We start from the raw sequence: 21,940 nt of genomic DNA on the forward strand, positions 1-21,940 counted from the left end.
AGAGACCCAATTTGATTTCTGGTATCCCATAAGGGCCCTCAGCTTGCCAGGGATGATTTCTGAGTGCAGAGCCAGGAGTAAACCCTGAGCACCACCAGATGCAGCTCCAATACCAACCAACCAACCAACCAACCAACCAACCAACCAACCAACCAACCAATCAATCAATCAATAAAATAGTTAAAAAAAATAAAAAAGAGAATCATTCTCCTAAGGTGGTCGAGTCAACTCTAAGGTGACAAAGGGAACATTCCTGTACTAGTTCTTTTTTTCTGTTTGGTTTTTGGGCACCACTACTCAGGAGCTACTCTTGGCTTGATGATCAGAGTTTGCTCCTGGTAGTGCTCTGTGGATCATGTGGTGCTAGCCATGGAACCCAAGCCTCACACATGTAAGGTAAATGCTTTATCCCTGAACCATGTGGCTGGACAGATCTTGATTCCAGGGGCATCTATTTGTTACAGCATTGTGGACCAGACACACTAGCAGAGTTCATTTACTCTTTATTTACTGAAATCAAAGTTGTTTATTTTTTTCTTCAAAAAAATATAGAACACTTCATGAATTTGCTTGTCATCCTTGCGCAGGGGTCATGCTAATCTTCCAATCATTCCAATTTTAGTATATGTGCTGCCAAAGTGAGCACGAAATCAAAGTTTTATTGAAAGAAATTTGCTCAGAGACATGTGACAGAAGAGAAAGAGAGATTCATGTTTGAGAACACAGGATTCTCTAAAGGGGTTGAAAGTCTAGAATGGTTATTCAGAGATGGTTCTATACAATTTTTCTAAATCTCTTGGCCTGGCCATCTCTGAATACATAAACATTAATTTGGATCCTTTTTTTTTTTTTTTTTTTTTTTTTTTTTTTGGTTTTTGGTTTTTGGGCCACACCCGGCGGTGCTCAGGGGTTACTCCTGGCTGTCTGCTCAGAAATAGCTCCTGGCAGGCACGGGGGACCATATGGGACACCGGGATTCGCACCAACCACCTTTGGTCCTGGATCGGCTGCTTGCAAGGCAAACACTGCTGTGCTATCTCTCCGGGCCTGCATCCTTTCATATTCTTATCATGGCCTTTTGATTCTCCTTTTGGGTCCACCATACTCTGTGGTTCTTCGACTTTTACATCTGAGTTTTTTCACTCTTAGGACAGTGTCACAAATAGAAAAGAAAATCTCACCCAGATCCCTGGCAATTCAAGAGAACCAAAGTATTTGATTACTCCTGACACACTTGAACATTTTAACTCTGGCTTTAGAAAGGCTGTCTCATCTCATATGAGAAGGTACCATTCTTCATATTTTCTTCGCATATGGTATGGAAACACCTACTGAGAATAAATATTTTGTTTTCCCCATAAATGATAAAGTTGATTTCCCTGAAAATATTTGATATCCTTAAGGAGATCAGGGGGAACATTCAAGGTCATTATCAAGATAATGACCTCTGCTGTCTGTTCTGTTCTGATCCTCACGATCAGAAATGAATTGAATAAAGTGTCTGTTGAACTAGTTTTTCTAGCACAACCCTATTTGTGGCTAAATTTACGTAATGGAGGATGTAGTACATTAATGAATCCACTTAATTAAAGGGCTAAAGCCTAGAGACAATAGAGGATTAACAGTACTTGTTGATGCTCTCCAGAAACACAACAAAGATTTCACATGGACACAGAGGTAACTAGTGGAATTAATTGATTGTGTAATGCTACAGGACTCTTGTTTACACGTTTTCTATCCCCCCTCAGCTCCTAACCCAGTGCCCTGGACAAGGAGGGGATCAATAGTAACAGCTCTCATTTGCACACGTGACTAAAAAGAAATGTAAGGTTTCTTGTTGTTCTTTCTCTGTGCTTGTACCCAAGAGATGGGACTGGTGTGACATCAACAATCTGAAAAATACCTTTTCAAGGATTTGGAAATGAGCACAAGGCTTTAGCCTGCTCTATGCAGTAAAGGTTCATTTCATCAGTAAAATGTGAATTAGAAAAGATTAGTTGGTGGAGAGGTTGAATACAGTAATTTAGGAGAGATGATGGAAAATGAAAATAGAACCATGGAAGTCTCTGGAGGAGGGAGAGATTATATTGCCATTATTAAGTGGGCATTAAACTTGGTGACCAGTAATCCTATTGAGCATTAGGGAGAAAGGGTGAACAGGACACCAAAGTTTTAAGCAATGACATTGACTATTCTTCACAGTGTTGGAAGGCAATTTGAGATTCAAACAGAGGATGTCAAAGACTTAGCCATTTTGTCTTTGTCTAATAATACCTAGTCTTGACTGACATTGTATTTGTTCTTTCAACACTACACTTAATAAATAGAAATTATAGCATTTATTGTATATTCATTCTCAATGTACTCTATTTTATAATCAAAACATTTTATAATTATATATTAATGACTATATAATTTCTATAATTATATGATTATAAAGCATTTATAATTTTTTTTAAAATCTTTATTTAAGCACCATGATAACAAGCATGATAGCAGTTGAGTTTAAGTCATAAACAGAACATCCTTCACCAGTGCAACATTCCCACTACCAATGCAACCCTCCCCCTCCCTCCTCCCTGCCTGTATTTGAGACATGAATTATACTTCTCATTTTTTAATTTTGTTTGTTTGTTTGTTTGTTTATTTTTGGGGGTCCCACCCAGTAGCGATCAGGGGCTACTCCTAGTTCTATGCTCATAAATTGCCCCTGGTTGGCTCCGGGGACCATATGGATGACGGGATTCGAACCACCGTCCTTCTGCGTGCAAGGCAAATGCCCTTCTGCTGTGCTATCTCTCTGGCCCCTACTTCTTTCATTCTTTAACATTGTCAAAGCATTTATAATTAAAGCATTTAGAATGGTACATTGAAACAAAAAAAAAACATTCGATAGCTAATATATTCCCAATATTATGCATAGAACTGGACTTAGTGTGTAGAAAATAAATACTATATAGGTATTTAAAACCCAGATGGAGAACTTGTACCCCTAGAATTATGGGTTCTGCTATGCAAAAATAATTCCTTATGGATGTAACAGTCTCTGAATTTATGTATGTGTCATTGTCCCTAACATTGGGTTTTGGCATAGATCACAACTTCCCTGTGTTCTCTATGGTTATCCATGGCACCTGTCATTGCTTGGCAAGGAGTTAGTGCTGGTATTGGTCAATGATGGGAGAAAACAGAAAGTTTTTGTGCATGTGTGCACAAGAAGTTGCATGTAATGAGATCCCATTTCTAGATCATGTAACTATCACACAGAGTTTTTCATGCTCACAGTCCATTCTGGTCCTGTACTTGAGAGCCCAAATATACCCTCTTTTGTACATTTTTGTCATTGCTACACAAATGGATTCACACAGTGCGTGAGATATTAAGATTGACTTTTCTCACTGCTCCCAATGCTCTGGAGATCCATTCAGATGGTTGCATGCACCAACAATGTGTTTATTCTTTCCTTTTGCTCTGAGTATTTAAAGAGCTAAATTTTTATTTGGTTTTTGGGTCAGATCTGGCAGTGCTCAGGGGTTACTCCTGGCTCTGTGCTCAGAAATTGCTATTGGCAGGCACGGGGACCATCTGGGATGCCGGGATTTGAACCACCATCCATCCTGGAATGGCTGAGTGCAAGACAAATGCCCTTCTGCTGTGCTATCTCTCTGGTCCCTACAAAGCTAAATTTTAAGCTTATTTTTTTTACTAATTTTTTAAAAAGTCAAGATTCACTTCCTATAGACATGAACCTCAGCTTGCTTTTAGTCTAGTATTAGTTGTTGCTCTGACATTTTTCTTTTTCTTTCTTTTTTTTTTTTTTTTTTTTGTAGTTTTTGGGTCACACCCGGCAGCGCTCAGGGGTTATTCCTGGCTCCAGGCTCAGAAATTGCTCCTGGCAGGCACGGGGGACCATATGGGGCACCAGGATTCAAACCGATGACCTCCTGCATGAAAGGCAAACGCCTTACCTCCATGCTATCTCTCCGGCCCCTCTGACATTTTTCTTTATCTTGATAGTATTCAATGTCTGAAGTTGCCACAACTACTGACTTGTAGCATCAATATTAAGATTTCTCCATATTTTAAAGCAAAGGCTTATGGACTTCCCATGCCTTCTCTTTGCCTCTTGGCTCTTCCATCTGAGATTGGCAGGTTTATCTTTGGAAAGGTTATCACATCCTTTGGCAGGGTTATCACATCCTTAAGTGAGAATCTGTCTGTGATAAACTCAGTTTTCATGGAATTGATTTGTCAACATTTCAACCTTCTAACTGAGAAACCATCTTGCCAGGCCTATAATTCTAGGCAGATTATCATTTTCCTTCAGCCCTGCCAATATAGTGTTTATTTTTCTTCTGACTTCTGTTTTGCTCTTGACCCTTCTATGACCATCTAACTTTGATCTTTGCTGGGTGATAAATTTTTCCTTCGTGCTATTTTTTTTTTTTTACTAATATTGCATTGTCTTTGGTGTTTTCTAGCTTTTATTTATTGTGAGTCTAATAGCAGATTACTTTTTATGTATCATTCCCCCAAATTGATCAATTTTTATTTTAATGAACCAGATATTAACTTCATGAACTGTATATTGTTTCTACAAATTTGTCTCATGAATTATTTTTCTGTTCTTAATATTTTTTTCCTAAATTTTCAGTTTTTTTTTTCTTTTTGGGTACACCCTGTGATGCTCAGGTGTTACTCTTGGCTGTGTGCTCAGAAATTGCTCTTGGAGATATGGGACTGAGATCGAACTAAGATTCATTCTGAATTGGCCACGTTCATTCTGAATTTGGCAAAGCAAATACCCTACTGCTGTGCTATTGCTCTGGCTCCTAAATTTTCAGCTCTTTAGTGTCTCTAAACCTAAGCATTTCTCATGGAAGAGTTCTTTAGCTACTTCCTTTATATTTACTATGTTGTAGAATTATAATTCCAATGTTTAATATTGTACAATTGACATTGTGATTTTTTTTCAGACTTCTTTTTTTTTCCCCCTCAGGAGCTACTTTCTACATGGTACATAAGGGTCATTCTTGGTAGTCCTTAGAGAAACATGCAGTATCAGAAATAAAACCTAAGCACCTTATCATGCAAAAAAGGCTTCTAGCCCATGAAGTAACTATATTTCATTTCAGAATTGCCACAAATTCTGTGCCAACTTTTCTCTTTCGCAAAAGTGGGGTGCAACCATTACATTAAACTTTGAAAAAATTGTGCCAATGTTACCTAAAAGTAAGTTATTATCAAATTGTTTTTTGGCACAAGACTAGGATGCATAACTGTCCACATGAATATACATTAAATATATATTAAAACTGAATAGTCCAATTTAGCTCACATCATTTCTTCCTGGCAGTTTAGTGAAGATTTTCTGGTCTGAAAAAATAAAAACAAAACAACCTATTATTGATCTTTACATTACACTATATATATTCTACTTGAGAAAACTTACTATGGTGTTGTGAATTACAGAGTCACACATTTCCTCTTCTGTGCCTGAAGATTCTGCACTGTCTCCTTGGTTTCACTGTCTGACTCAATGTCCTCAGTACCACATGTGCTAGACATGTTTACTTCACTGTTCTTTCCAGTGAATCGTCTTTACACTGATCTCGAGCATTTTGGAAAGTTTTTGATCACTGTTTCTTGGGGCATAAGATCCCAACTCTTCATTACCCATGTGCTTAATAGTTCCAAGGACTGGCTTTTCTTTTTTTTTTTTTTTTTTGGTTTTTGGGCCACACCCATTGACACTCAGGGGTTACTCCTGGCTATGCGCTCAGAAGTTGCTCCTGGCTTGGGGGACCATATGGGACACCGGGGGATCGAACCACGGTCCGTCCAAGGCTAGCGCAGGCAAGGCAGGCACCTTACCTCTTGCGCCACCGCCCGGCCCAGGACTGGCTTTTCAGATTTCCAGAAGGTCATCACCCCTCATCATCTACTCATTGTAGAAATGGCACATGCGATGTTCAAAGAGTTTGTTTGCACATACTGAGAAGGTGCAAGTGCTGAAATCCAGGCCCTGGCTTGCAGTCCATGAACAGATTAATGTGCATGCCTGTGGCCCTGGCAAACGCTGTTTACCTTTTCAGCAGTGTGACAAACAAGTATATGAAATGGATTTGCAGCATTTGTGACCTGAGATGTTATAAATTAGTTTTTGGACTGAAAAAACAGGGCACAGAAATTATGTAGTGAAATCTGATTTCAATTTTTTTTCATTTCTTTGATCCATTTTCCCACTTCCTTTACACTCCTTGTGACTGGTAACTACCAATTTGTTCTTAGAATCTCTTGAGTTTCCTGGGCTTCATTACATGTGTAAATGAGATATATAGTTTTTATCTTTGTCTAATTTACTTAAAATAAAATCCCCAGGATGTATTCATACTGCTACAACTGATAACATTTGATTTTTCTTTATTTTGGGGGGGGCACATCCGGTGATGCTCAGGGGTTACTCCTGGCGATGCACTCAGAGATTGCTCCTGGCTTGGGGAACCATATGGGACGCTGGGGATCAATTCTGTTCTGGGTCAGCCTCATGCAAGGCAAACGGGCTACCGCTGCATCCTCAACATTTGATTTTTATGCAGAGTAACATTTCATTATATATAGGAATATATATATATACATATACATGTATATATGTATGAAGACATGACAATCCATCAAACAATTTCTATATCTTGACTATTATAAATAGACTTACAATAAACATGGTGTGCATGTTTGAGTTAGTGTTTTTCATTTCTTTTTTTTAAATTGCTCTTTCTTAGTTAATTATTTTTGGACCATGTTGGATAGTACAGGGGCTATTTCTGACTGTGCTCAGGACTAAATCCTGGCAGTGTTTGGGGGACCAAATGTGGTCCTGGGGATTCAAAATGGGGTTGACAATATTTAAGGCAAGTGCCTTGACTCCTGTACTCTCTCACCCTCCCTCCCTCCTCCCTCCCTCCCTCCCTCCCTCCCTCCCTCCCTCCCTCCTTCCCTCCCTCCCTCTTCCTTCCTTCCTTCCTTCCTTCCTTCCTTCCTTCCTTCCTTCCTTCCTTCCTTCCTTCCTTCCTTCCTTCCTTCCTTCCTTCCTTCCTTCCTTCCTTCCTTCCTTCCTTCCTTCCTTCCTTCCTCCCTTCCTCCCTCTCTCCCTCCCTCCCTCCTTCCCTCCCTCCTCCTTTCCTCCCTCCCTCCTCCTTTCCTCCCTCCCTCCCTCCTCCCTCCTTCCCTCCCTCCCTCCCTCCCTCCCTCCCTCCCTCCCTCCCTTCCTTCCTTCCTTCCTTCCTTCCTTCCTTCCTTCCTTCCTTCCTTCCTTCCTTCCTTCCTTCCTTCCTTCCTTCCTTCCTTCCTTCTCTTTCTCTTTCCCATGGCTCTGCAGTCAGAAATCACTCCTGGAAAGCTTGGGAGACCATATGGAATGCTGAAGATCAATGCCACATGTAAGTCAAATGTCTGTCACACTATGCTATTGCTCCAGCTTCTCTCTCTAGATTTCTTTTGGCTAAATACACACAAGGAGAATTGCTAGATCAAATGGTATTTCTATTTTTTAATATTTTGAGAGATACACCCTTTTGTTTTCCTCAGTGGCTGCTCCAATTTATATCTCAGCAGGGCACCAGATTTCTCTTTGCTCCACATCCTTCTCCAGCCCTCTGGGTTCCTGCTCCTTGCTGCAGTGGCCATTCCTGCTGCTGAGAGATGGTGTCTCACTGTGTTTTTTGCTTACATGTGGCTCTCTGCATGTCTTCATCAGGGAATAGTTTCTTTTCCGAATCCTTTATGTCCTTCATGTTCCCATACACTTAACTTGGGGTGTTGCAGCTAATGAGCACCTTGGAAATCAGCCAGACAGTGCATATGTTTGACAAATAACTGGTTTGTTGCTTTATGTAAACAGCTCGGAGCCAATGTAGGACTCTGTGCCTAAAGATTTATATTTTGGAATTAATAGAGGTGAGATCTTTATATCCTTGAATTTATGCTCAAAATGCTTTAGAGGTCCTAGAGCTCTATTAACAAAGGGGTGGCTGCTTTTTATGTCACGTTGATCCAGTGACTAAATTTAAAGTTGTGACCCTCCCTCTGTAGGTTGGGTGCCACCTGTGCACTGGTAAATTATGGGTGGGGTTACATGTCCTTGAACCATTTTATGGAGGGTGATGTCATTTTTAGGGGAAAAACAGGATTAGAAATATTGAGGCTTTTCCAGACGTTTGAAAAATACATTTATGATTCAGGAAGCTCTTGGACTTCAAGTTCCCATTAGCTTGCTTTAATTTGTGTCTGTTGCCAAGGATGGAGTGATGAAGCGAGACATTTACAAGGTCTGACTTTATCCCGAAAGATTTGCACCCTGTCTCAGAAAGGCCACTTGTAAATAGTCTGGATTTATTTGGGCTGCTCTAAACATTTAACTTATTTGGAACACATGTCAACACTTAACAATCCTTTTGGGGGATTGAGGATGGGTAGAGCTTAGCAGTAGGGAGTTTTCCCTGCATGTGTGATTCCCTCTTTGTTTCCCAGTAAATGGTCCCCCTAAAATATCTTTCATTCCTCCTAAAAATGGATGGCTATCACCCCTCTCTTCTGTTTTTCAAATAGTAAAACTGGCAGAACACATTTCTTTGCTATTACAAAAAATATTTTTATAAATATAATTATTTAAGCAGCATGATTACAAGCATGTTTGTAGTTGGGTTTCAGTTATATATTAAAAAAAAGAACACCCCCCTTCACCAATGCCATGTTCCCAACACCAATACCCTCTATTTCCCTCCTCCCCCACCTCTTGCCTGCATTCAAGACAAGCATTCTATTTCTCTCATTCACTACTACTGTCATGGTAGCTGTCAGTGTAGTTATTTCTCTAAATGAACTTACCACTCTTTGTGGGCAGGACCTTCCAGCCCTCATCTCTATGATCTCTGGGTACTATTACAATAATGTATTTTATTTTTCTTAAATCCCACAGATGAGTGAGACTATTTTGTGTCTATCTCTCTCTGACTTATTTCACTCAGCATAATAGTATCCATGTATAGGAAAATTTCATGACTTCATTTTAGAACACATCTCTTTGTGTTAAATCCAGTTGTTATACTGGTGGCACAGACAACTTGAATCTTAAAGCAAAGATGTCTTGGGTAGGAAGATGACTCAAAGGGCTGTAGCTAATTCTTTGCATGCAGGAGGCTTGGGTTCGATCCCTGACACACATGCTTCCATTGGCACGAAGCCAGGAATTGTCTGGCATCAGCACTAAAAATATATTTATTCTTAAAGAAAGAAAGAAAGAAAAGAATGGAAGGAAGGAAAGAAAAAGGAAGAAAAGAAAGAAAGGAAAGAAGGAAGAAAGGGGGGCGAGAGAGATAGCATGGAGGCAGGGTGTTTGCCTAACATGCAGAAGGATGGTGGTTAAAGTCCCGGCATCTCATATGGTCCCCTGAGCCTCCCAGGAGCGATTTCTGAGTAACCCCTGAGTACTGCAGGGTGTGACCCCAAAACAAAAAAAAAAAAGGAAAAACAAAAAAAAGAAGAAAGGAAAGAAAAAAGAGGGAGAGAAAGAGGAAGGCAAGGGAGGGACAGAAGAAAAGAGAAAGAATAAAAGGGATAGAGAGAAAAAGGAAGAAGAAAGAGAAAAGTAAGAGAAAGGAAAAAGGTAGAGGGAGAGGGAAAAAGAAAGGACAGAAAGAAAAAGGAAGGAAGAAAGAAAACCCCAAAAACCTTATTGTCAAAATGTTTTTAACTAATATATAATAAATGACAAAATATATTTATCAATTGCTGCATGCCAGATATAATATTGGACTTTATATTTTCAAATTACAAACTTTAATTTAGATATTTTTATTTAGTCTTTGAAACATACTATACAGCATTTCAGTTTTTTCCCTTTCCCTTACCTTTATTGTTACAATAACCAGAGTTCACACAGTTGATTGCAGTACTTATTAGAGGTCAGAATTTTGTTCTGGAGGCAGGATTCACAGTGACATTGCCATGGGGTTTGTACTTGGACTATGAGGTGATGTCATGAACTGAACTCCTGACATGATGGCTGCAAGGCATGCTCTACAACTGGTCCACATCCCTTGGTATCTGCCTGTATAAAGAATGAAGCAGACACTGAGACAGTTGGAGATATCCAAACTCCTTGTTATTAAGACTCTATAAAAACTTCTATTTCACATAATTTTTGAATTCAGGCTGTTCATTTCCTGAATTTGCTGTCCCTATTCAACTGTTGACTCATTCAACTGAACCTGCAATGATCACAAAACAAATTAGTTCACAATTGGACCTGTTAGTAGAGTCAGGTAGAGACAAACTATGAAGATCTAAAGTGAACAGCTAGCAATATATTAGTCTCTATATGGGGCTATGTTCTGTGCCTTTCCAGTCAGGATTTACCGTATTTTTCTCTCTATTAGATGCACCTGACTATAGAATAACAGCCCTGGATGGGGCTGGATGGTGATGGAATGGATGGAGGGACCTTTCTCCACCGGTTCAGGCCATGGTCCTACAATTTCCTTCAGCCTTTGGATCTGAAGATTCAGAATAGCGGCGAGGAAATGATCCACAGACAGGTTTCAGGAGACATCAATTTTATTCAGACCCTGGCCAACATATGTGGCCTCTAAGATTTAAACCCTTTTACGCTGGATCCTTAATCAGCCCTGCATTCAACCTTGTTTGTCCCATCTCTCTATTCTACCAGCACCCTCTGCTTCCCTCTGGCTGAATCCTTCTCAATTCCTCCTCCAAATCCTCTTCTTGCCCCTGAGGTAATCCTCTGGATACCTCTCAAAGACCCCTCCCAGAAATGGTCAGGTCTTACTATCAGGTAAGGTTACATAGGAAGATGGGGGTGGGGTGACACCTGACCATAGGAAGCACATAGTTTTAGATGAGGAAAACAAGAGACATCAGGAGATGGTTGCTGGGAACAACCAGTCTGGGAGGCCAAAGTATATTTACAATATGCCAGTTCACAGCTGGTTAAACACATTTACCTAACTCTTTTTTACATCAGAAAAAAAACCAACACATTTTAAATATACTTTTTTTTGTTAATATTAAAAAGTTAAAAGTCCCCTGCACTCAAACTTCAGCTCCAGGTGGCATTCACTCCATAAGGTGCACAGACATTTTTTTCCCCATCTTTTGGGGAGAAAAGTATGTTTTATGGTACAAAAAATATGGTACTTCATGACTGAGACAGGTTCTGAAAAATTCATTAAAGGGGATGTAGGCATTGCACCATCTTAGTTGAAGTGTAATTACAGAAACCCAGTTGGAATAGCCCCTACCCAATGTGGCTCTATGGTATAACCTAATGGGACCACCATGTGGTCTATGTGGTTTATTGAGACAGAAAGCTCATGAAGTGAGTCTGACTAGACTTTATCTTCAAAACTTATATTCAAAACTAGTATGTGCATGTAGGAAGGCTGGGGAAAAAAAAAGAAAGAAAAAGGTAAAGTTTTCCAGAAATATTAAGACAACATCAACAATAGATTGGCAATACAAATTTTCAAATTGCCAAACCATTGCTTTTGTATTTTGGAAGGTGGGCCTTGCCTTTTCTAAGAATAAAGTCCATTCATTATGTGTTTGCTTTGCTAGAAGCAACCTGAGCAGCAGCAGAACTCTGGGGACGGGGAGTGAACCCCAGTGAATCCCTAGAGAGCATTTATCAGGGATCTTTTTGCAACTCTGGAATAATCATTTTCTTCCCCACTGTGTTCTGTTCGAAGAATGAAAGTTAAAAGCATCAAACTTATGCAAAAGCTTTTATGAAAACATAAGTAGCCAACAAATGCATCTCTAAAAGAAATCTGAGAGCTGATGCATGCTAATAAGATTAGCTTCAACTCTATTTAGTCAATTTCAAATCAAGTCCTTCCAAGTGATGAGACCAGCTTTCATTTTCTCTCAGTCAGCCCCATCCTCTGTCTCTCTGTCTCTGTCTCTCCCTGCAGAATGACTCATGGATTAGTCTATGGTCCAAATAGCAAGGAAAGACAGGAGTAACAAAAGAACAGAAGGAAGGAGAGAACCTCCCTTCTTTTTTTCTTAAGGGTTGACATAAAAGATCTCCTAAGAGAGGATGAATTTGGGTTGTTGGATTGTCTCTATCTGGGAAATTTCATTTTTTTTTTTAAATACTTACTATCTTTCTCTCTCAGTTGTCCTTCTCTGCGATTGAGTACAAATCAATATTAGCAACGCGAGGTAGCTGGGATAATTCCATGGTGCATACTAATTCTCTCCAGTCTGTAGGCAACCTGTTTTCAAGTGCCAAGCCCAGCTCATTCTGTTTCTGCCTCTTTAGAAAACACTATTTATAACATACGTTGTCACCTCGTCGGAGACACTTTCTGTAAGTGATAACAGACCTGGCTGTGTTTATCCAAGAGCCTGTGTCTCTGTAAATCACAGTTTTCTCGTTGCCTCCCATCAGTGTTATCAAACCAGTCTGGAATACCTGCAGATTGAGTGGAAAAAGAGAAAAGCAGTTTGCAGATGTCTGATAACTAACTGCACAGGCTTCATCTTGGTATGCAGGCCTTTTCCCTTTTTTCCTTAAGATGAATCACTTGTGGGAGGAAATTATGCTGCTGACTTCCGTGCAGCTACCTCAATAACAAATTCACACTCCCCGTCACCACGTGCCTTCTTTTGCGGGGGTGTGAGTCCTCTTTCCTGCTGTTCCTTAATGTCCATCTGGGTAATAACAATTTCCATCACTGAGCAGGAACAATAGGGAGGCCTTTCTCACCATCTGGAAATAGGCACCTTTGATTCAGCTATTTTCCATTCCAGTTCCCCTCCTGAGATTGCTGGATGCGGTTCTCAGAGCAGTTAATGACGTTACTACTGATGGTGACATGGTGATTCTTTTTATTTTTTATTTAAAGCATTGTGATTTACAAAGTTATTCATAGTTGGGTTTTAGAACATACAAAGTTTTAGGACCCATCCCATCACCAGTGTCAATTTCCCTTGATCAATGTTTCCAGAGTCTATTCCATGCCATGACCCCCCACCTCCCAGCCTACCAGAAAAACAAACATTTTTCATTTTGGTTATTATAGTTTGGATCTCATGATTTTATTGTTTTTAACTCTGGCTTGGATATTTAGTTCTGTCATTTCTTTTGTTTTTTTGTTTTTTGTTTGTTTGTTTGTTTTTTGTTTTTGGGACACACCCGGCAGCGCTCAGGAGTTACTCCTGGCTCTACACTCAGAAATCTGCACTGGCAAGCTCAGGGGACCATATGATGCTGGGATTCGAACCACCGTCCTTCTGTATGTAAGGCAAATGCCTTACCTCCATGCTATCTCTCTGGCCCCAGTTTTGTTATTTTTTAATACCACCAGTGTACCTGAGACTGCTTGACCCCTGCCCCTGTTGTCTTTGCATATATATATATATATATATATATATATATATATATATATATATATATATATATATATATATATATATATATATATATATATATATATATATATATAGTTTTTGGATCACAACTGGTGGCACTCATGAGTTACTCCTGATTCTGCACTCAAAAGTCATTCCTGGAAGGCTCAGAGAACCATATGGGACTCACAGATTAGAACCGGAGTCTGTCCTGTGATGGCCGCATGCAAGGTAAGCACCTTACCGATGTGCTATTGCTCTTGCCCCATTTTTCTTATTATCCTCCTCCCTCCCTCAATTTCTTTTCTTCTCCTCACTGTACTTTGGGGTCTAGCATGTTCTCAACAACCCCAATTTAAATCATTGCATTTCTTCATGTAGTTATTCTAAATACCACATATAAGTGATATCATCTTGTGTTTATCCTTCTTCTTCTGGCTTACCTCATTTAACACAAAATCTTCCAGTTCTATCCATGTTGCAGTGAATTTCATGATTGAACCATTCCTCTCAACTGACATAGTGGTTCTTTAATTGATTGATCATTTGTTGGTCAGAGGTGAATTAAGAGAACAAAAAAAGGAATTTGTGACCAGGAATGAAGGGGGAGATCTACAGCTTTCTACTTTGAAAGACAAATGGAGGAGACCAAGTAACAATTTCATTCTTACATGTGGGCCTAACTTGCTCATTTTCTAGACTGAAGAGGCAGTCGGGTCAGTGAAACACCTGGTGTGATGAGTGTTAAAGTCAACATCAGTTAATCCTGAATAGGTATCATCAAGCTCATTCTTGATGTAGTTATATGTCCTAGAACTTTTTCTCCCAAACATTGTCTTTATTGTCATTGTGGTTTTATATACAAATCACTATAACAGTTACTTTGACAACTGGTAACTCAGTGAACAGCTTGGCAAAGAAATTTTGTCTTCTCAGTCTTTTTATTCATAAATCTCCAATCAGTGCTTAGCTAGTAATTGCATGTATACAAAAATGGTCCTTATTGCTAGGCAACAGATGCACCCAGTTCTCCTCCTCCTAACCTACTACTGCTAAGATGTTTGATGAAGACACATCCATAAAAAATGTGTTTTTATGTTTTTACATATTGGTAATACCACCTTACAGGAAGTATTGTAAATGATATTAAGAGGATCATTTGTTGTAAATATACTAAGCTGTCCTGGGTAGGAACAAGACTGAGAATGATTTGCCTGGCTGAATTTTTTGTTTTTGTTTTTGGGTCACACCCAGCAGCACTCAGGGGTTACTCCTGGCTCTACAATCAGAAATCGCTCTGGCAGGCTCGGGGACCATATGGAATGTTGGGTTTCGAACCACCATCCTTCTGCATGAAAGGCAAACGCCTTACCTCCATGGTATCTCTCCAGACTCATGAATATTTTTTAACTTGATTGATTGATTGATTGGTTTTCTGGGCCACATCCAGCAGCGCTCAGGGGTCACTCCTGGCTCTATACTCAGAAATTGCTTCTGTACCAGAGAGATAGCTAGGAATTGATGCTAGGAATCAAACTGGGTCCCTCCTGGGTTGACTGCATGCAAGGCAAATGCCCTACTATGTTATCTCTCTGACCCCTGGCTGAGTATTTGTCATAAATATTGTATGTCTGAACAAAAATTGGTCAAGAGGTGAGGATGAAATGCATAGTCATTCACATACCAATTACAACATATTTATAAATAAGGAATAACTTAAAACTTGCTAAAATTGAGAAAAGCAAGCCCTAATTATGTATAAACACTTGTGTTCTAAAATTATACATGATTCTTTGTTTAAATATGTGATTCTTTGATTAAACAAAGTCACCTGAATTTTCACAATTTGTGTGACTATTTCAAGTTACTGAAAGTTTTAGAAATATAAAGACAGGACTTTGAAAATCTTTTGAGTTCCAAGCTTGCCTTTTTACCCATTGATATGCATCTTAAAATTTTGTTTTGAATTCCTCTTCGCTGTAATGGATGGACAAAATAGAGTTTAACCTGTTTCTTTTTTATTTCTTCTTCTTCTTTTTTTTTTTTTTTTGGTCCACACCCGGCAGTGCTCAGGGGTGACTCCTGGCTGTCTGCTCAGAAATAGCTCCTGGCAGGCACGGGGGACCATATGGGACACCAGGATTCGAACCAACCACCTTTGGTCCTGGATGGGCTGCTTGCAAGGCAAACACCGCTGTGCTATCTCTCCAGGCCCCATTTCTTCTTCTTCTTTTTTTTTTTTGTTTTTGTTTTTGTTTTTGGGTCACACCTGGCAGTACTCAGAGGTTACTCCTGGCTTTGTGCTTAGGAACTACTCTTGGCAGTGTTTGGGGGACAATTTGAGATGCCTGGAATTGAACCTGGGTCTGTTGCATGCAAGGCAAACACCCTACTTGTTGTGTTGTCACTCCAGCCCCTAAGCCCATCTGTTTCTGATAAATCTCCATAGAGTTCTAGATCCCTATGCATAAGTCTTTAGGGAGAGTTTTTATCCAAGACCACAAGAATGGTTTTAGGTTTACTAGGATCGCCTAGGTTACTTACTTTCTAGCTAGTCCTCTATATTGACTCTGTAAAATAAATACCCATGTTGTGAAATTACCACACATGTGTATTTCCACCCCCAGGTAGATAGGTCTAAAGATAGGTAGTCAGAATGTATTAATAAGCCAAGTCAATGAGGAAAGAATCATGGAGTCAGTTTACTTCTTCCCTTGTGGTATCTCTGAGCACCAAAGCTAGACTGCCTTTATTATTAAACCAATGCCATTCACCAGGCGGAGGAGGAAGGTCAAGTGATCCAGGTGGTCTTTTTGCTTTTTGGGCCACACCTGGTGATTCTCAGTGGTTACTCCTGGCTATGTGCTCAGAAATCACTCCTGGCTTGGGGGACCATATGGGACACCAAAGGATCGAACTGTGGTTCATCCTAGGTTAGTGCATGCAAGGCAAACACCCTACTTCTTGTGCCACTGCTCCAGTCCCAAATCCAGGTGGTCTTTTACCTATAAAATGGGGGAGGTTTAAAGGAAAGAGGAAGATGGGGGACCACCTTTGTTTTGGGTTAATAGCTGGGTTTCATCTTACAGATTCCAAATAATCTACCAAATCTTCTTGTTCACCAATGCAAAATAACTGATATGTAGTTCTTCAAGTCAATGCCAGCTGTTTTCTGTCCTCCCTTCTTAAAATGCAAGTTGTATTGCTGTTTGGAACAGTATAACTGGATGTATAACACATTTTAAAAATTTGTTTAAATTATTTTTAATGGTTTATTATCAGCAGCTGAGAGGATAGTTGCCCACTACTCATCTGACAGGTTAAATTTTACAAGAAAAGAAAAACAACTTCATAAAATATGAGGAATCAATGAACAAAAACTTTCTCAAAGAAGATATACAGATGGCAAAGATGTATATGAAAATATGCTCTGCATCACTTATCAGGGAAATGCAAATCAAAATATCCATGTCTCACATCAGTGACACTGGCACACATCCCCAAGAATTGAAAGAATCAGTATTGATGTGGGTTTCAGAAAAGAGGTACACTCATTCATTTCTTGAGAGATGGTTGACTTGACTCATCTTTTGGGAAAACAACACACAGATGACTCAAAACTAGGAATTGAGCTTCAATGTGACTCAGCACATGTCAACCACTTGCTGATATCCATTCAGAAAAGACCCCTGTGTTCTGCATCTTAGATTCATTGCAGCACTAATCACCATAGCCCAAATCTGGAGAAAACTAAGAGTCCAAGAACTGTTAAAAAAACTATCATATATAGTCACAATGGGATGTTGTTCAGCTATAAGGTGAAATCATAAAATGTGTTGTTTGTTATGTGATGGATTTGGAAAGTGTCACTTTGAGTAAAGTTAGTCAGAAGGAGAGGGACAGACACAAAACAATCACTCTTATATGTGAGTCGTAAAGAAACAGAGGAGGGGAACGACAGATGCCCAAGGGCATCAGAAATTGAGACCTGGACTTCAGTGGGAAGCTTACCACAGGGGCTTGGGACTGAATGACACTGGGACAATGTGGAGGGAAAGCATACACACTGGTACAGAGTGTGGTGCTAGAATGTGATATGTAGGAAACCCTACAGTGTCAGTTCTGTGAGCCAGGAAACCTAAAGTAAAATAAAAAAAAAACTGATTTGTATACCTGTTTCATATTGCCAAGTGGAAATAGTTTAAGAAGCCTTGGTCTATGTATCTTCCTGTCTTCATGGTCTGCCCCAGCCCGGCAGATTTACAACATCTCCTCGCTTCTCTTCTGTCTCTCCCCAAACCATACTTTGATTTCAGCTGTCTCCATTTTTTATTGAAATAGATGACAGCACTTAAAAATTGATACTCACTCTCTATCACTGCAAGTGCAGAGGGTAGGGCTAAAACTGATTATCTCCTTTGATTCTGTGAATTATTGCCTGACACTGGAAATAACACACATTTCTCGGCTGTAGACCATGGGATGGAGTGGATGAGGAAAAGTGAAAGCTTTTCATTCCTCAAACTGTGGTTCATCTACATGTGAATCAGAAAGTAAACATGACTGTCACTCAGGAAAGAGGGTGGCTGTCTTTTCCAAGATTGGAAGCAAGGTGAACAGTCCACAGGAAAGATTTAATGTCCATAGCAAGATTCTCAATAATATCCTGTTCTCACTGAGAAAACCTTGATTTAAAAGAGTGATGAAAGTAGACAGGAAGTGTCATTGACCAAGTAGCAAGTAGCCTTCAGGGCCTGTGGTCAGGAGATGCTGGTCGCTAAGATTACCTTGCATTTAGTGATTGATACCCTCAGTACAACCACCCCATAACAGAAATTCAGTATTGTCCCATTTTGTGGATGTCTGAGTTTCCAAGAGCTTCCATAACAAAATATTGTAAGCAATGATTCTAATGCCATGGAAGTTCATTTTTCTCAGCTGTTCCAGAGGCTGGAAGGTCAAGTTGATATGCAAAACTGTGTCTAAATCTCTTCTTGGAAGAACAACTTGTTACATTGCATTAGAGCCCATCTTAATGGCTGTACTCACTTCATTATCTTGGTGAAGACCCTGTCCCCAAATACAGTCACATTCTGAAAATGGGATGAAAAACAACAAACTTAATAGTCTGCTCTTGCAGAGCACAGCTGTGGTTCCAAGCAGCGGTGCCACAGGGTTGTGTCTTTAGAACTTGCACTGGAAATTTCTGCACGAAATTTCCTAAGTATTTTTGGATCCCAAATTGTTGCTATTTTAATTTCATTTATTTTAATTTCCATGTAATTGGCATTAATTAATATCTTGAGGAAATTACATGACTTAGTTCATTTCTTTTCAGTCTTTGGGGTGGGGATAAGGGTGGCTTGGAATACTCCCAGAAGTGCTTGGCACTGTTCCTAGCTCTGGGCTCAGGAGTGACCCCTGGTGGTGCTAAGGGGACCACATTTGTTGCAAAGGAATTCGAACCAGGGTCTTGTCTAAAGTGGCTGCATAAAAAACAAGCACCTTACCTTCTATACTATCTATCCCAGCTCCTCATTGTTTATTATTATTATTATTATTATTATTTTTTTTTTTTTTTGCTCCCCAAATCTCCCAAGTGGTGTTCAGTAGGCTTGGAAAGTACTCTGAGAATGCTCAGGCATCTCCAGGATTGTATTCAACTATACTTGGTGAGCCATGAGGTACCAGGGATTAAACTAGGCTTGGCACCTTAAAAGTTTTAAGCTTTTACTATCTTTATGGTTACTCTAGTTAATTATTAAGTTTAGTATTTTTTATTTTATAATTTGTTGGTACCTTATGTTCAATCCTTGGCTCTATGGGGCCCATTGAGCATTGTTGAGAGCAACTCCTAAACATTGAGAACTTTGTTCTGTGACTTCCAAGCAGTTGAGTTTTTACCTCTTGACTAGTGCATTGAATTATCTAAGATGTGAGTTGACCCAGGACCGGAACAATGTCTCATCTTTGCCTATTTATTATCAGTTGTGTACATAGATGCAGGATCATAAGGTTATTGGTAGGTTAATCTCCACTTAATTATTTTAGAACTCTATAAAAATTGAGGTTTTGTTGCAGTTTATTCCTACAAATTATTGTCTTTTTTCTTTTTTTCTTTTTTCTTTTTTTTTTTTTTGGTTTTCGGGCCACACCCGTTTGACGCTCAGGGGTTACTCCTGGCTATGCACTCAGAAATCGCCCCTGGCTTGGGGGGACCATATGGGACACCGGGGGATCGTACCGCAGTCTGTCCTACACTAGCACTTGCAAAGCAGATACCTTACCTCTAGTGCCACCTTCCCAGCCCCAGACTTTTTTCTTGATAACATTTTTTTGCCAATAAAAAAATCCCATTATCGGGCCCGGAGAGATAGCACAGTGGTGTTTGCCTTGCAAGCAGCCGATCCAGGACCAAAGGTGGTTGGTTCGCATCCTGGTGTCCCATATGGTCCCCTGTGCCTGCCAGGAGCTATTTCTGAGCAGACAGCCAGGAGTAACCCCTGAGCATCGCCGGGTGTGGCCCAAAAACCAAAAAAAAAAAAAAAAATCCCATTATCTTGTAATCATAGCAACAAGCAAAAAACAAATAACAAAAGGGTCTTTTAAACTGTGTATTTATATATGTATATATATATGTCTATTAAAGCCACAAAGCCATCAGAACTAATTTGAAGTCTATTTAATCAATCACCAATCAATAACTCATTCCAGTGAGTGTACTTTTTGAAAAAGCAACTAGTCAACATTAGCCTTTCACTTCGGAAAGTCATCTAACTGGAATGAAGCTCACTCTAGTTATAAAGGTTTCTGAAAGGGGTCCCATTAGCACATCTCACTGGTGACTATTTCTATAGTTGCTATCATCACACTTTGCAAACCAGTCTCTGAAGTCCACACATCCCAAATGCCTTTTATCAAATGAGCTTCCAACTCATCTCAAAGAAACCATGTCTACCTCGCCTTAGCATTCCCTTAAATAAAGGAGTAATAAATTCAGCTTTGTGGTTTGTTGTGATGGTTTGTTTAAAGACATTGAGTGGAGCCTGGGGAGATAACTCCAAGAGTTAGAGCACATTTTATGCATGTGAAATTTCTCTGTTCAATTCTTGGCATTCATGGCCCACTACACATAGCTGGGCACTCATCAAGAGATGCTTCTGAACCCCTCCAGTCATGATAGTAGGATACTTGTCATGTACGCAGCTAAGTTTTGTTCAGTTCTCGGCATCTTATATGGTCTTCTGAGCTCCCTCAGGAGGAATTCCTGAGTTCAGAGCTAGGAGAACTTCCTGAGCACAGTTGGGTGTGCACCCAAATAAAAATAAAATTGAGCAATTATTACATCCTTTGATATTAAAGTGCTACCTGTGTATCACAAAATTATTAATTTTTTTGTGCCATCTTGTTCTCCTTTGTCCCTTCTTTGTAGAACAAGTATAACAAATGAAAAATGGTTATATATCCCACACCCATCACCTGAGTTCCTACATCCCCACATAAAGTTGAAAATTCTTACCCACAGAAACTATGTGAGAGGCTACATGTCTATTATAGTTTTATTTTGGAGAGGCACATGGCCCCTCAGTGCAGGAATTACAAGCATTGTGGCTGCTACTTTGGCTTTCACAGGGCATGGTTCCTGCTGCCAGGACATCTGGAAGTATGAGAAGGCAGGGGGTGGGAAGAGTGCTTGCACTCACTTCAAAAGAATTTTGGTGATGTCAACCCAAATACCAGCATACCTGGAGTCATGGTCAGATTAGTATCTCTGCAGAGCCATAGATGAGTGATTAAGGAGGGCCATTGGTAAAGTGGCAGTTGTGGGTGATTGAGTGCAGCTGACGTAGCTTCAGCAAGGTGGGGACTTGACCCATTTCTCCTCCTGAGATTGCCAGGAGGCAATCATTGTACCCATGATTTTTCATGACTTGCTTCACATCTCTTTTAAGACTAGAGTGAGACTATGGAACTAGCCAGGTGCAGACATGGCGACTGCATTTGTGGGCATGTTTCCTCTATTGTAGTTTTTGAGTCACCAAGTTTTGGGGTTATTTGCTATAAATTATGCATTATGTTCCTGGAATTTTCTTCTTTATGTTTTCCCATGATATATTTGGAAACAAGAAGTAATTACTAAACATGATTTTTAACCAACAAACATCTTATTTTGCAAATAAGTTTAAACATAAACTCATTATCTGTCAAATAATTGGGAAAGAAGGAAACTTAATTTTAATTTAGGAAGAAAACTTAATTTTTCTTTAAACCAAAGGAAAAAAGTACTATTAAAAAATATTCAAGTAGGCTATGGACATGAGCATATTTTTTAAAAAACGAAGTTTTTTTTAATTTAAAATTTGTTATCTCTTTATTGACTGTAATTTTTTTTTTTATTTTTGGGCCACACCCGGTAATGCTCAGGGGTTACTCCTGGCTATGTGCTCAGAAGTAGCTCCTGGCTTGGGGGGACCATATGGGACACCGGGGGATCGAACCGCGGTCC

At 39.7% G+C, this 21,940-nt stretch overlaps 1 non-coding gene across 1 annotated transcript; it reads right to left on the bottom strand.

Annotated features, from left to right (window-relative positions):
- Nucleotides 1–542: 542 nt before the first annotated feature.
- On the bottom strand, nucleotides 543–646 carry LOC126002237 (U6 spliceosomal RNA). Its single transcript, XR_007492997.1, has one exon. It is a non-coding gene; the product is annotated as a U6 spliceosomal RNA (small nuclear RNA).
- Nucleotides 647–21,940: the final 21,294 nt, after the last annotated feature.

The sequence above is a fragment of the Suncus etruscus genome, chromosome 2 (genome assembly GCF_024139225.1).
Source record: "Suncus etruscus isolate mSunEtr1 chromosome 2, mSunEtr1.pri.cur, whole genome shotgun sequence".
Lineage (NCBI taxonomy): Eukaryota > Metazoa > Chordata > Mammalia > Eulipotyphla > Soricidae > Suncus > Suncus etruscus.